At 39.1% G+C, this 9,779-nt stretch overlaps 1 non-coding gene across 1 annotated transcript; it reads left to right on the top strand.

Moving 5' to 3' along the window:
• Positions 1-6,503: 6,503 nt before the first annotated feature.
• LOC112724965 (small nucleolar RNA R71) lies at positions 6,504-6,611 on the top strand. Its single transcript, XR_003164101.1, has one exon. It is a non-coding gene; the product is annotated as a small nucleolar RNA R71 (small nucleolar RNA).
• Positions 6,612-9,779: the final 3,168 nt, after the last annotated feature.

Genomic DNA, 9,779 nt, shown 5'->3' on the forward strand with positions numbered 1-9,779 from the left:
ACTTCGCACAACTAACCAGCAAGTGCACTGGGTCGTCCAAGTAATACCTTACGTGAGTAAGGGTCGAATCCCACGGAGATTGTTGGCTTGAAGCAAGCTATGGTCATCTTGTAAATCTCAGTCAGGCGGATAATAATTGATTATGGAGTTTTCGAAAATAGATAATAAACTAAGAATAGAAATACTTATGTAATTCATTGGTGAAAATTTCAGATAAGCGTGTAGAGGTACTTTCGTTCCTCTGAATCTCTACTTTCCCGCTGTCTTCATCCAATCAGTCTTACTCCTTTCTATGGCTGGCTTTATGCAAGGGCATCACTGTTGTCAGTGGCTACATCCCCTCCTCTTGTGAAAATGGTCCAAAATGCCCTGTTACGGCACGACTAATCATCTGAGGTTCCTGATCATGCTGGAATAGGATTCACCCTCCTTTTGCGTCTGTCACTACGCCCAGCACTCGCGAGTTTGAAGCTCGTCACAGTCATTCAATCATTGAATCCTACTCGGAATATCACAGACAAGGTTTAGACTTTCTGGATTCTCTTTAATGCCGCCATCATTCTAGCTTACACCACGAAGATTCTGATTGAGAGATCTAAGAGATACTCATTTAATCTAATGTAGAACGGAAGTGGTTGTCAGGCACGCGTTCATAAGGAATGGTGATGATTGTCACGTTCATCACATTCAGGTTGGAGTGCGAATGAATATCTTAGAAGCGAAATAAGATGAATTGAATAGAAAACAGTAGTACTTTGCATTAATCTTTGAGGAACAGCAGAGCTCCACACCTTAATCTATGGAGTGTAAAAACTCTACCGTTGAAAATACATAAGTGATAATGGAGTTCATTGGTCTCGGCCCCAGAGGGGAACCGGAGTAACCAAGACTACTAATACAATGTTAAAAAGTTCTATTTATAATAAACTAGTAACTAGGGTTTACAGAAGTAAGTAATTGATGCATAAATCCACTTCCAGGGCCCACTTGGTGTGTGCTTGGGCTGAGCTTAAAGTCTACACGTGAAGAGGCTCTTTCTGGAGTTGAACGCCAGGTTGTAACGTATTTCTGGCGTTCAACTCTGGTTTGTGACTTGTTTCTGGCGTTTAACTCCAGACAGCAGCGTAGAACTGGCGTTCAACGCCCTTTTACGTCATCTAAACTCGTTCAAAGTATGAACTATTATACATTTTTAGAAAGCCCTGGATGTCTACTTTCCAACTCAATTGGAATCGCGTCATTTTGAGTTTTGTAGCTCCAGAAAATCCACTTTGAGTGTAGGGAGGTCAGAATCCAACAGCATCAGCAGTCCTTCTTCAACCTCTGAATCTGATTTTTGCTCAAGTCCCTCAATTTAAGCCAGAAAATACCTGAAATCACAGAAAAACACACAAACTTATAGTAAAGTCCAGAAATGTGAATTTAACATAAAAACTAATGAAAACATCCCTAAAAGTAACTAGATTCTACTGAAAACATACTAAAAACAATGCCAAAAAGCGTATAAATTATCCGCTCATCACAACACCAAACTTAAATTGTTGCTTGTCCCTAAGCAACTGAAAATCAAATAGGATAAAAAGAAGAGAATATACTGTAAATTCTAAACCATCAATGAAACATAGCTCCAATCAGATGAGCGGGACTTGTAGCTTTTTGCCTCTTGAATAGTTTTGGCATCTCACTTTATCCATAGAGGTTCAGAATGATTGGCATCTATAGGAACTCAGAGTTCAGATAGTGTTATTGATTCTCCAGTTCAGTATGATGATTCTTGAACACAGCTATTTTATGAGTCTTGGCCGTGGCCCTAAGCACTTTGTTTTCCAGTATTACCACCGGATACATAAATGCCACAGACACATAGTTGGGTGAACCTTTTCAGATTGTGACTCAGCTTTGCTAAAGTCCCCAATTAGAGGTGTCCAGGGTTCTTAAGCACACTCTTTTTTTTTTTTGCTTTAGACATTGACTTTAACCGCTCAGTCTCAAGTTTTCACTTGACACCTACACGCCACAAGCACATGGTTAGGGACAGCTTGGTTTAGCCGCTTAGACCAGGATTTTATTCCTTTAGGCCCTCCTATCCACTGATGCTCAAAGCCTTGGGATCCTTTTTATTTGCCCTTGCCTTTTGGTTTTAAGGGTTATTGGCTTTTTGCTCTTGCCTCTTGGTTTTAAGAGCTTTGGCTTTTTTTGCTTGCTTTTTCTTTATTTATTTTTTTTTCGCCTATTTTTTTTTTCTACAAGCTTTGTTCTTTGCTGCTTTTTCTTGCTTCAAGAATCATTTTTATGATTTTTCAGATTATCAAATAACATGTCTCCTAGTCATCATTCTTTCAAGAGCCAACATATTTAACATTCTTAAACAACAACTTCAAAAGACATATGCACTGTTCAAGCATTCATTCAGAAAACAAGAAGCATTGTCACCACATCAATATAATTAAGCTAAGTTCAAGGATAAATTCAAAATTCATGTACTTCTTGTTCTTTTGAATTAAAACATTTTTCATTTAAGAGAGGTGATGGATTCATAGGACATTCATAACTTTAAGACATAGTTACTAACTACTAATGATCATGTAATGAAGACACAGACATAGATAAGCACATAACATAGAAAACGAAAAACAGAAGAAATAAGAACAAGGAATGAATCCACCTTAGTGATGGTGGCATTTCTTTCTTGAGGAACCAATGATGTCCTTGAGCTCTTCTATGTCTCTTCCTTGTCTTTGTTGCTCCTCCCTCATTGCTTTTTGATCTTCTCTTATTTCATGAAGGATGATGGAGTGCTCTTGATGTTCCACCCTTAGTTGTCCCATGTTGGAGCTTAATTCTCCTAGGGAGGTGTTGATTTGCTCCCAATAGTTTTGTGGAGGAAAATGCATTTGAGGCATCTCCGGGATCTCATGGTGATGAGCTTCATGCACCTCTTGAGCTCCGTGAATGGGCTCTCTTGCTTGCTCCATCCTTTTCTTAGTGATGGGCTTCTCTTCCTTAATGGAAGTGTCTCCTTCTATGAAAGCTCCAGCTGAGTAACATAGATGGAAAATAAGATGAGGAAAAGCTAGCCCTGACCCAGGAGAGGGCTTTTCGGCTATTTTGTAGAGTTCATTAGAGATGACTTCATGAACTTCTATTTCCTCTCCAATCATGATGCTATGAATCATGATGGCCCGATCCACAGTAACTTCAGATCGGTTGCTAGTGGGGATGATGGAGCATTGGATGAATTCCAACCATCCTCTAGCCACAGGCTTGAGGTCCAATCTTCTTAGTTGAACCGGCTTGCCTTTGGAGTTAATCTTCCATTGAGCTCCTTCCACACATATGTCCATGAGGACTTGGTCCAACCTTTGATCAAAGTTGACTCTCCTTGTGTAGGGACGTGCGTTCTCTTCCATGTTTAGCAAGTTGAACGCCAACCTCACATTCTCCGGACTAAAATCTAAGTATTTCCCCCGAACCATTGTAACATAGTTCTTTGGATCCGGGTTCTTACTTTGATCATGGTTCTTGGTGATCCATGCATTGGCATAGAACTCTTGAACCATTAGGATGCCGACTTGTTGGATGGGATTTGTTAGAACTTCCCAACCTCTTCTTTGAATTTCATGTCGGATCTCCGGATACTCATTTTTTTTGAGTTTGAAAGGGACCTCGGGGATCACCTTCTTCTTGGCCACAACATCATAGAAGTGGTCTTGATGGGCTTTGGAGATGAACCTTTCCATCTCCCATGACTCGGAGGTGGAAGCTTTTGTCTTCTCTTTTCCTTTTCTAGAGGATTCTCCGGTCTTAGGTGCTATCAATGGTAATGGAAAAACAAAAAGCTTATGCTTTTACCACACCAAACTTAGAATATTGCTCGCCCTCGAGCAAGAAAAGAAAGAATTAGATGAAGAAGAAGAAGAAAATATGGAGAAGAGGGGGGAGGTGTGTTTCGGCCAAGAAGGGAAAAGAGGGTTGTGTTGTGTGAAAATGAGGAAGAATGGAGGGCTTTATATAGGGAAGGGAGGAGGGGTTAAGTGCGGCCATTTAGGGTGGGTTTGGGTGGGAAATTGATTTTGAATTTTGAAGGTAGGTGGAGTTTATGAGGTAGGTTTATGGGGAAGAGTGGATGGATGTGAGTGGTGAAGAGGTGATGGGGAAGAGAGATTGAGGTGATGGGTGAAGGGTTTTGGGGAAGAGTGTTTGTGGGATTATGTGAAAGAGGGGTGAGAAGAAGTGAGTGGAGGTAGGTGGGGATCCTGTGGGATCCACAGATCCTGAGGTGATCCTGTGGGGTCCACAGATCCTGAGGTGTTCAAGGATTTACAACCTTGCATCAAATTAGGCATGTAAAATGCCCTTGCACACAACTCTGGGCGTTCAGCGCCAGGTTGGTGCTTGTTCTGGGCGTTGAATGCCCATTTGTAGCCTATTTCTGGCGTTGAACGCCAGAACCATGCTTGTTCTGGGCGTTCAGCGTCAGCTTTCCTCCAGGGTGCATTTCTGGCGTTCAAACGCCCAGAAGCTACCTATTTCTGGCATTCAGCGCCAGAACCATGCTCTGTTTTGGCGTTGAACGCCCAAAACATGCTTCTTACTGGCGTTTAAACGCCAGTAAGGTCTTCCTCCAGGGTGTGATTTTTCTTTTGCTGTTTTTGATTCCGTTTCCAATTTTTATATTTATTTTATGACTCCACATGATCATGAACCTATAAAGACATATAACTAAGAAAAATATAGTTAGATAAATAAAAATTAGGTTGCCTCCCAACAAGCGCTTCTTTAATGTCAATAGCTTGACAGTGGACTCTCATGGAGCCTCACAGATGTGCAGAGCTTTGTTGAGACCTTCCAACACCAAACTTAGAGTTTGGATATGGGGGTTTGACACCAAACTTAGAGTTTGGTTGTGGCCTCCCAACACCAAACTTAGAGTTTGACTGTGGGGGCTTTGTTTGACTCTGTTTTGAGAGAAGCTTTTTATGCTTCCTCTCCATGGATGCAGAGAGAGATCCTTGAGTTGTAAACACAAGGTTGTCCTTATTTAATTGAAGGATCAATTCTCCTCTGTCCACATCAATCACAACTCTTGCTGTGGCTAGGAAGGGTCTTCCTAGGATGATGGATTCATCCTCTTCCTTTCCAGTGTCTAGGACTATGAAATCAGCAGGGATGTAAAGGCCTTCAACCTTTACTAACACGTCCTCTACTTGTCCATAAGCCTATTTTCTTGAATTGTCTGCCATCTCTAATGAGATTTTAGCAGCTTGCACCCCATAGATTCCTAGTTTCTCTATTACAGAGAGGGACATGAGGTTTATCCCTGAACCAAGGTCACACAGAGCCTTAAAGATCATGGTGCCTATGGTACAAGGTATTATGAACTTTCCAGGATCCTGTTTCTTCTGAGGCAATGTCAGTTGATCCAGATCACTTAGTTCATTGGTGAACAAGGGAGGTTCATCTTCCCAAGTCTCAATGCCAAATAATTTGGCATTCAGCTTCATGATTGCACCAAGGAACTTGGCAGCTTGCTCTTCAGTAACATCCTCATTCTCTTCAGAAGAGGAATACTCATCAAAGCTCATGAATGGCATAAGGAGGTTCAATGGAATCTCTATGGTCTCTAGATGAGCCTCAGAGTCCTTTGGTTCCTCAGAGGGAAGTTCCTTATTGATCACTGGACGTCCCAGGAGGTCTTCCTCCTTGGGATTCACGTCCTCTCCTTCCCTTACAGGTTCAGCCATGGTGCTTATATCAATGGCCTTGCACTCTCCTTTTGAATTCTCTTCTGTATTGCTTGGGAGAGTACTAGGAGGGATTTCAGTGATCCTTTTACTCAGCTGGCCCACTTGTGCTTCCAAATTTCTAATGGAAGACCTTGTTTCATTCATGAAACTTACAGTGGCCTTGGATAGATCAGAGACTAAGTTTGCTAAATTAGAGGTACTTTGTTCAGAGTTCTCTGTCTGTTGCTGAGTGGATGATGGAAAAGGTTTACTATTGCTAAACCTGTTTCTTCCACCATTATTAAAGCCTTGTTGAGGCCTTTGATCCTTCCATGAGAGATTTGGATGATTTCTCCATGATGGATTATAGGTGTTCCCATAAGGTTCACCTAAGTAATTCACCTCTGCTATTGCAGGGTTTTCAGGATCATAAGCTTCTTCTTCATAAGAAGCCTCTTGAGTACTGTTGGATGCAGCTTGCATTCCATTCAGACTCTGAGAAATCATATTGACTTGCTGAGTCAATATTTTGTTCTGAGCCAATATGGCATTCAGAGTATCAACTTCAAGAACTCCTTTCTTCATGGGCGTCTCATTACTCACGGGATTCCTCTCAGAAGTGTACATGAACTGGTTATTAGCAACCACGTCAATGAGTTCTTGAGCTTCTGCAGGCGTTTTCTTTAGGTGAATGGATCCACCTGCAGAAGTATCCAATGACATCTTTGATAGCTCAGATAAACCATCATAGAATATATCCAGGATGGTCCATTCTGAAAGCATGTCTGAAGGACACTTTTTGGTCAACTGTTTGTATCTTTCCCAAGCTTCATAGAGGGATTCACCATCTTTTTGTTTGAAGGTTTGAACATCCACTCTAAGCTTGCTCAGCTTTTGAGGAGGAAAAAACTTGGCTAAGAAAGGCGTGACCAGCTTATCCCAAGAGTTCGGGCTGTCTTTGGGTTGAGAGTCCAACCATATTCTAGCTCTATCTCTTACAGCAAAAGGAAAAAGCATGAGCCTGTAGACTTCAGGATCTACTCCATTAGTCTTAACAGTATCACAGATCTGCAAGAATTCAGTTAAGAACTGAAAAGGATCTTCAGATGGAAGTCCATGAAACTTGCAGTTCCGCTGCATCAGAGAAACTAGCTGAGGTTTCAGCTCAAAATTGTTTGCTCCAATGGTAGGAATGGAGATGCTTCTTCCATGTAAATTGGAATTAGGTGCAGTGAAGTCACCAAGCATCCTCCTTGCATTATTGTTGTTGGGTTCGGCTGCCATCTCCTTTACTTGTTCGAAATTTTCAATAAGGTTGTCTCTGGATTGTTGTAATTTAGCTTCTCTTAATTTTCTCTTCAGAGTCCTTTCAGGTTCTGGATCAGCTTCAACAAGAATACCTTTTTCTTTGTCCCTGCTCATAAGAAAGAGAAGAGAAAAAGAAAAGAAGAGGAATCCTCTATGTCACAGTAAAGAGGTTCCTTATTGTTAGTAGAAGAAGAAAGGAAGAGAAAAAAAATTCGAACACAGATAGAAGAGGGGGTTCGAATTTGGTGAGTGATGTGAGGAAGAGATGTTAGTAGATGAGTAAATAAATAAAAGGAGATGAGAAAGAAAGAATTTCGAAAATAATTTTTGAAAAAGAGTTAGTGATTTTCGAAAATGGTTTTTGAAAAATGTTAGTAATTTTCGAAAATTAAGATTTAAAATTTGAAATGATTAGTTAATTAAGAGAAATTTTGAAAAAGGGGGAAGGTATTTTCGAAAATTAGAGGGAGAGAGTTAGTTAAGTAGTTTTGAAAAAGATAAGAAACAAACAAAAAGTTAGTTAGTTAGTTGAAACAAATTTTGAAAAGATAAGAAGTTAGGAAGTTAGAAAAGATAAGATAAGAAGATATTTTTGAAAAGATATGATTGAAATTAGTTTTGAAAAAGATTTGATTTTTAAAATCACAATTAATGACTTGATTCACAAGAAATCACAAGATATGATTCTAGAACTTAAAGTTTGAATCTTTCTTAACAAGCAAGTAACAAACTTGAAATTTTTGAATCAAAACATTAATTGTTATTGTTATTTTCAAAAATTTGATATAAAAATAAGAAAAAGATTTTTGAAAAATATTTTTGGAATTTTCGAAAATAACTAAGAAAAATGAAAAAAGATTTGATTTTTGAAAAAGATTTTGAAAAAGATAAGATTTTTAAAATGAAAATTTGATTTGACTCATAAAAACAACTTGATTTTAAAAATTTTTGAAAAAGTCAAATCTAATTTTCGAATTTATGAGAGAGAAAAACAAGAAAAATGACGCAATGCATGAAAGTTATGGATCAAAACAATGAATGCATGCAAGAATGCTATGAATGTCAAGATGAACACCAAGAACACTATGAAGGTCATGATGAACATCAAGAACACATTTTTGAAAATTTTTAATGCAAAGAAAATATGCAGGACACCCAAACTTAGAATTCTTTAATGCTTAGACACTAAGAATTCAAGAATGCATATGAAAAACAAGAAAAGACACAAAACATGCAAATGCAAAGATCAAACAAGAAGACTTACCAAGAACAACCTGAAGATCATGAAGAACACTATGAATGCATGAATTTTCAAAAAATGCAAAATGAATATACAATTGACACCAAACTTATAACATGACACATGACTCAAACAAGAAACATGAAAAATATTTTTGATTTTTATGATTTTATGAATTTTTTGTATTTTCTTTTAAATTTTTTCGAAAATCATTTTGAAAAAGAAAAATGAGGATTCCAAAATTTTTAATATGAATTCCAGGAATCTTATGCTCTTTAGACTAAAGCTCCAATCAAAGGGTCAGGCATGGCATAATAGCCAGCCAAGCTTTAGTATGTAACTCAGACATGACACGCCTAACATGCCCTACAGTCGTGGCTTTACAGCCAACCAGGCTTCAACATGCTTTATGAAACACTAGAATTCATTCTTAAAAATTCTGAAGAAAATTATATTTTTGAAAACATTTTTTTTTAAAAATTTTCGAAAACAAAGGAGAAATTTTTTTGAAAGATTTTTTTTTTGAAAAATTTTTGAAAACTTTTTTGAAAAGAAAACGAAAATAAAGTTACCCAATCTGAGCAACAAGATGAACCGTCAGTTGTCCAAACTCGAACAATCCCCGGCAATGGCGCCAAAAACTTGGTGTTGTTGCCGGATCAAACTTGGCACTGATGTTACCGGACCAAAAGCTTGCCGAAAACTCAAACAATCCCCGGCAACGGCGCCAAAAACATGGTGCACGAAATTGTGATACATATCCACGGCTTCAAAGGCCTGGTGCTTTGATCTAGTTTTATTGTCTGTCACAACTTCGCACAACTAACCAGCAAGTGCACTGGGTCGTCCAAGTAATACCTTACGTGAGTAAGGGTCGAATCCCACGGAGATTGTTGGCTTGAAGCAAGCTATGGTCATCTTGTAAATCTCAGTCAGGCGGATAATAATTGATTATGGAGTTTTCGAAAATAGATAATAAACTAAGAATAGAAATACTTATGTAATTCATTGGTGAAAATTTCAGATAAGCGTGTAGAGGTACTTTCGTTCCTCTGAATCTCTACTTTCCCGCTGTCTTCATCCAATCAGTCTTACTCCTTTCTATGACTGGCTTTATGCAAGGGCATCACTGTTGTCAGTGGCTACATCCCCTCCTCTTGTGAAAATGGTCCAAAATGTCCTGTCACGGCACGGCTAATCATCTAAGGTTCCCGATCATGCTGGAATAGGATTCACCCTCATTTTGCGTCTGTCACTACGCCCAGCACTCGCGAGTTTGAAGCTCGTCACAGTCATTCAATCATTGAATCCTACTCGAAATACCACAGACAAGGTTTAAACTTTCCGGATTCTCTTGAATGCCGCCATCATTCTAGCTTACACCACGAAGATTCTGATTGAGAGATCTAAGAGATACTCATTCAATCTAATGTAGAACGGAAGTGGTTGTCAGGCACGCGTTCATAAGGAATGGTGATGATTGTCACGTTCATCACATTCAGGTT

The sequence above is a fragment of the Arachis hypogaea genome, chromosome 11 (genome assembly GCF_003086295.3).
Source record: "Arachis hypogaea cultivar Tifrunner chromosome 11, arahy.Tifrunner.gnm2.J5K5, whole genome shotgun sequence".
NCBI lineage: Eukaryota > Viridiplantae > Streptophyta > Magnoliopsida > Fabales > Fabaceae > Arachis > Arachis hypogaea.